This window comes from Nanorana parkeri, unplaced genomic scaffold (assembly GCF_000935625.1).
Source record: "Nanorana parkeri isolate BGI_ZX_2015 unplaced genomic scaffold, ASM93562v1 scaffold1924, whole genome shotgun sequence".
Taxonomy (NCBI): domain Eukaryota; kingdom Metazoa; phylum Chordata; class Amphibia; order Anura; family Dicroglossidae; genus Nanorana; species Nanorana parkeri.
In genome coordinates this window covers 230503-236987 of record NW_017308192.1, presented here as the reverse complement: position 1 = coordinate 236987, position 6485 = coordinate 230503, and positions in this window count along the sequence as shown.

The window sequence follows — 6485 nt, the reverse complement described above, 5'->3', positions numbered from 1 at the left end:
GCCAATCCCTACACTGGCTTCCATCCCCCGCCCCCCTCTGCCAATCCCTACACTGGCTTCCACTCGCCCAGAGGATAAAATTCAAAATATTAACAGTCACCTATAAAGCCATCCACAGCTCCGCCCCCGGCTATATCTCAGACCTTGTCTCAAAGTATCACCCTAACCGTCCCCTCCATTGACCTCCTGCTTTCCAGCTCCCATACTCACCTCCAGGACTTCTCTAGAGTCTCTCCCATCCTCTGGAACTCTTTACCCCAACCTGTCCTACTATCTCCCACCTTGACTGCCTTTAGGCGTTCCCTAAAGACTCATCTCTTCAGGGAAGCCTATCACACCTCAACCTAACCACTGAACCATCACGTTCTCAAACAATTCATCCCCACACAGCTACCTCCTCATGTATCACTGGCCCCTCCCTTTTAAAAAGTGTAAGCCCTCAGGGGCAGGGCCCTCCTTACCATCTTGTCTTGAATTGTATTGTGATTGTAAAGCGCTCTGCAAACTGTTGGCGCTATATAAATCCTGTATAATAATAATAATAATAATAATAGTTTCTTTCATAATAACAATTTTTTTGTTTGTTTCTGTTGCTGACAATGGAATTAATTCAACTTTAAGGCAATGGCGACGTCTGGTGGCTGATTGTATAATTTAGAGACTAAAATTGGCTCATTTATGACACCTGGTGGTTGTTTGTGTCCCTGCAGCTAGATATTCATAGTTTTTGATTTAAAATGTCCTGTGTGGCCTATACAGTATGTACTTATATGTTCCTGTGTGTATTCCTAGTGGAGCCTCATCCATTCCCTGATAAAGAGGAGTGTATATTAATGAAACGTGTCAAAAGTTATCTCCACTGATCACCGATTCCGATCACAGTCGTAACATTAGAGGAACAAGTTGGATCTCTTTTGGCAATGACGATGTCGGATTGGTGATAGGTGGGGATCAAATACTGATCGAGGCTTCTAAATGTAAAAACAAACAATATGTGATGATACGGGAGATGTTTTTTAAGTGTTTTATATCATTATTGTTGATACAATGTTGTTTTTTTTACAACATCTCCTGTGTTATATGATTATTTTTATATACCGGGTTACAATGGGATGTGGTACCTTCTGAGATGGCCGTATAAACTCTACTGAGGAACTAACATGGAATCCTTCCCAATGTCGATTACACACAGCGCTGAGTTTGATTGGCTGCACGGGGAACTTTTATTCTTTCTTTCTTTTTTATTATCACATGTGGGTGTTACCTGTATGCAAATACAGCCTGCCTAGGAACGCCCACTCCTCCAGACTGACACCCGCCCATCAAGACGTTTTTAAATAAAATCCCCCCCAAGAGCTGGCCCCCTGCATCCATCAGGGTTGATGGCTCTTCTAGGGAGAATTACTGAGGCAGCAGGTTGCTTTGATATTTTCAGGAAGCCATGTACAGCACCCTGCTGGCCCCTCCCACCAGCCATGAGTGACCAGAATTCCATAGAGAAGCATAGACTTCTAATGATTACATAAGTTACTCTAGAGAAGCACAGAGACCCAGTGATGACGTAGGTGGGTCTGAATAATGTAAAGAAAAAATAGGGTTGCATTAAAATTTTTATTAGCATGTTGATGGGGGGTGGGGTTGGGGGAGGGACCAGGGAAATGCATTCAGATTAAACATTCACCTTCATGAGCTACAGCGAGAATTATCATCATAAAACAATCACAAAGCACGTTCTGTGAAAATTCCCAACACACACCTCGAGGTGTCATCACTGCCATCATATCAATGATTACATTATTTTCTTCAAGTCGGTTTAGTAAATAAGGCTATAAAAAGAAACAGAAGATGGGATCATAAGAACAGCGGACGGGGCTGGATTTCCATCTCTGGATCTTGAAGGTGCATAAGATGGCTGAGTTTATAAACGCAGCGTACTGAGCGTCAATATACACTGTGATCACTGCGATGACCAATCCCCCCTCCTCTCCTGTAGATCGGATTCCCAGCCTGTCTATATGTAACCTGCATATTATCCCCGTCATCTCTCATATATGGGGGTGTCAGTCTCCTGGTCCCCAGCTGTGCTCAATGGTTCCTCCTGCTTAGCCCTACATCACTCCTCTGTCCTATACATGGGGTTTGGTGGGAGGAACCACTAAGTGCAACAGGAGACTTTGTTTCCTAAGGGGACTCACCTTCATGAGGCAATTTGTGTGCATTAGATTGGGCTTTGGTGGCATGGGGCGGCAGGAGAGGTGCCACCTTGTGTTCATCTCACCGTGTTCATTCCCTTTCATAGACCCGATACACTATAAGGTAAAGGATGTAATATCTACACATCCCTTGTGTCTCATACAGGGACAATCCCTTCTTTATCTATAGCAGAAAGTGTCCTTGATTTGTTTGGGACAATTTCATATCTTGCAGCTTAGGCCCTCTGATGATGTGTCCTGGGTCATGTCCCACGAATACAGCGTCACCCTTGTTTGAGTTTCTGTCCCAGGATTACAGAGTTTCTGTGTGTGCAATGTACCTCATTAGGGCATTCATTATGGTGATCGGGGGCCATAAGTGGACAGTTCCTGTATAATTGGAGGTGGGGCTTGGGATGTAGGCTCAAACCTTTTGTGTCTAATGGTAAATCCCGCCCTACATACAGATAACAAGGAATTTTATTTGAAGATCAACTTTGAAAAAAGAAAGGTGCATCAGATATATATATTTGCCTTTTATAGCTCTCAGAGCTCCCGGGACACCGTGATAAGGGAAAGGGTTTGGAGACAAGCAACGCACAGAGCAGAGATGATGATGATGATGATTACAGGACAGAGTTGGATGCAGAAGGCTCACTCAGGATATACAGGTGAAACTCGAATAATTAGAATATCGTGCAAAAGTAATTGCAGTAAGTGCTGCAAAAGGGGCCCAAACCAAGTACTGAGTACATATGCATGCTTGTACTTTTCAGAGGTCCGATATTGCTCTATGTACAATCCTTGTTTTATTGATTGCATGTAATAATCTACTTTTGAGGTTGTGGATTTGGGGTTCTTGGGGTTTTCATGAGCTGTAAGCCATAATCATCACAATGATGACAAATCACGGCTTGAACTATCTTGCTTTGCATGTAATGAGTCTCTCTCATATATTAGTTTCACCGCATAAGTTGCATTAGTGAAATAAATGAACTTTGCACAATATTCTAATTATTCGCGTTTCACCTGTAATTCACTTGTCGTTCTCATCTCCATCGTAGCAAATCTCCAATGTATCATCCTTTTTCTTATTTAGCTGGTAAGACACCAAAGACGGTTCCTCATTTGTATGAGACATCGGTTCGTACACACAGATGTGGACATATTTGTTATCTCCAATCTTAACCTAAAAAGATCAAAAAAGATTCATAAGAAACAATCACACCTTTTATCTTTTCTTATATTTTCCTTGATATTCTTGTTATATTGTTATGTGGGATCTCAGGAATACCAGGCCTGAGATACTATAGCGGCTCCATTGGACTGCAAACTTTGGTGGGCCAATGATGACACAAGCACAGTAGAGTGTAAGCTCCTCTGTACAGAGACTGATGTTACTGGCTCAGTGTTCTCTGTACAGCACTATGGAATATGCCAGAGCTATATAAATGCATAATAATAATACAAAAAGTGTGTGATGGTGGTGGGACATTAGAGTGTGAGCTCCTCTGGTGCAGAGACTGATGTGAATGGCTCAGCGTTCTCTGTACAGCACTGCGGTATAGGGCAGAGCTATACAAGCGTTTAATCGTTTTATAGATTGATACCTATTTTCTTGCCTTCCTGTACTACAACTTCTCTGCTCCAGTGTTATGTCTAATATACCCCCCAGCGCACATGTAGAAACGCCGATGTGCCCCAGGCTGTGACAATGATGTTGCATAAAACCAACAACATTACCTTCACAATGTAATTCGTGCCGGCAACAACCTGAACACGGACAAGGACTGCTTCAAATTTGCTGGGGTTTGTCCCGGACTGCTTCATAAACTCTCCTTTCACCTGAAGACAAGAAACACATCAGAGGTTTTCCACAAGCCAGATATTGATCCATACGCTCACAGTCATGGATGCAGAGGATCGGACTGAGACTGACCTGTGCACAGGTTGTGCACCTATAAAAAAAATTATAGACTGTGATCATTTTAAAATGATATAACTCGGAATAAAATAAAGGACTGAATGGGATTTTTTTAAAACATATTTTATTTTTGGAAGAAGGAGGTGGAGGATCACAATGAATAGACTTTGTTACTATGTAAAAAAAAAATGAAATAAAGACTAGACATGTAAGCTGCAGAAAAATTTGGTTCGGATATGTCGTTATTTCTGAATTGGGATCCAAAATTCGGTTCGGGATTCGGACGAAATCAGAATTTTTGTTAGTTTCGGATGAGTTTACGAATATTCGTTGCGAATACCACAGAAAACCATCTACAGATATGAATACCAAAGCTGAGGCCCCCAGACCCGAATGGCATTCAGGTGCTTCCCTAATGCAATTCGGAAATTCGGATCCCAAATGCCATTGGGGTCTGGGAGCCTCAGCTTTAGTAATAAATGTATATGGTTCCCAGACCCGAATGGCATTCAGGTGCTTCCCTAATGCAATTCGGAAATTCGGATCCCGAATGCCATTCGGGTCTGGGAGCCTCAGCTTTAGTATTATATGTGTATACTGTATATGGCTCCCATGTTGCCGTAATGAAAATTCGTATTCGGATGCATTAAACCGAAAAACACATCTGATTGGCCAGAAAAGTCACATGTCCGATTCAGTTTAGGTTTCTGGAAAAACTTTCATATTGAAATAGCAAATAGCAGGCTGGCTATCACTCTGCCCACTGCCTGATGTCAATCACAGAGGAGGGACCTGAGAGAGAACTTCTCTCTCAGTTCAGCTCCTCTGCTGATTGACATCAGGCAGTGGGCAGAGCGATAGCCAGCCTGTTATTAGCTATTGCAATTTGAATAAGCCAATAGCAGGCCGGCTATTAGCTATTGCTCCCGCAGAGGGGCATTTTTTTTTTCATCAGGTCGGTGGGCATCGGGATTCCAGGATTGGGACTATTTACATCGCTGGACGATGTGATCGATGTTTGGATTGACATAGTGGGACATTTTTGTGTGTGTTTTTGTTTTAACCACTTGCTGCCCGGAGCATTTTCTTATTAATTGTGCACACATAATAAAATATACATTTTTGGCTAGAAAACAGCTTCAGACCCCCAAACAATGATCTATGTATGGAAAGCAGAGGCCCTGTAGAATAACAAAATGCTAGTTGCAATTGTTTATGTCGCACGTTTTTTGCGCAAATGTTTATCAATCCCATATTTTTAGGATAAAATAAACTAAATAAAAATTTAGTGCACAGAAACATAATATTTTTTAGTAATTATTTTGGTAAAATATAAAAGTCGGGGTCACGTCGGGTAAATAGATAACAAACATGTCAAGCCTTAAAATTGTGTTTGCCCTTGAAGCTGCAAAAACCGCCATTTCCCATAGGGAACACTTTAAACGCTCATCTGTTTAGGGCTAACAGTGATTGATGGTCATAGAAGTATTGCTCTCACTCCGACGTTCGCGGCGATAAGTAACTTGTGTAGCGCAATTGTTTTCGCACGTAGGCACACCAACGCATGTTTGCGTGTATATGTGCGTGCACATGGGGGCGGGGGACTTAAAAAAGTCATTTTTCTTATATGTCAGTTTAATTTTTTTTCATTTGTAAACACTTTTTTTTTTTTTTACAGTAACTTTTTTTCTATCACATAGGGGGATAACAAGCCACCTATGTAATAGCAGATAGGGTGTGACAGGTCCTCTTTATGGAGTCATCAGGGGTCTTTCAGACCCCTGTCACCTAGGGACCCCAAAGAAGCTGAGGAAGCAGAAATCTGCTTCCCCAGCTTCTTCTCCTGACCCTAAGAGGCAGAGACTGTAAATAGTGACACCGGAAGTGATGTAATACACATCACTTCCGGGTCCAGTGATCGGAGGAGAGATCATCGGCTGGAAGCCGTCTGTTAAAAATGACACCAGCCGTGTTCTTGTTTTATCCACTTCTGCGTCCCGTCGTATATATACGTATTGTGGCCCGGAAATAATTAAAAAGGATTTGTCAAAAATTGTGTGTTGTGTTTTTATTTACTATTTGTGTTTTCTTAGTGAATGAGTAAGGGTAACAACTATTTTTTTTTATTTCTGTGTTTTGTATTGTGGGGAAGAGGCCCTTGTCCTCATTAACATGGGGGTTCTTTTCCAGGGAGTCCCCCCTGGCAAAACACCCTCCCCATGTTCAGCGCATGTGGCCTGTTATGGTGCAGGAGAGTGTGGCGCCTACTGAAGAAGAACAAGCGATCACCCCACCCCCCTTTCCTACTCTGCCAGGCTGCTTCTAGGATCAAGTGTCTGGTAAGGGATTTTAGGGGCCCCCACGCTTCT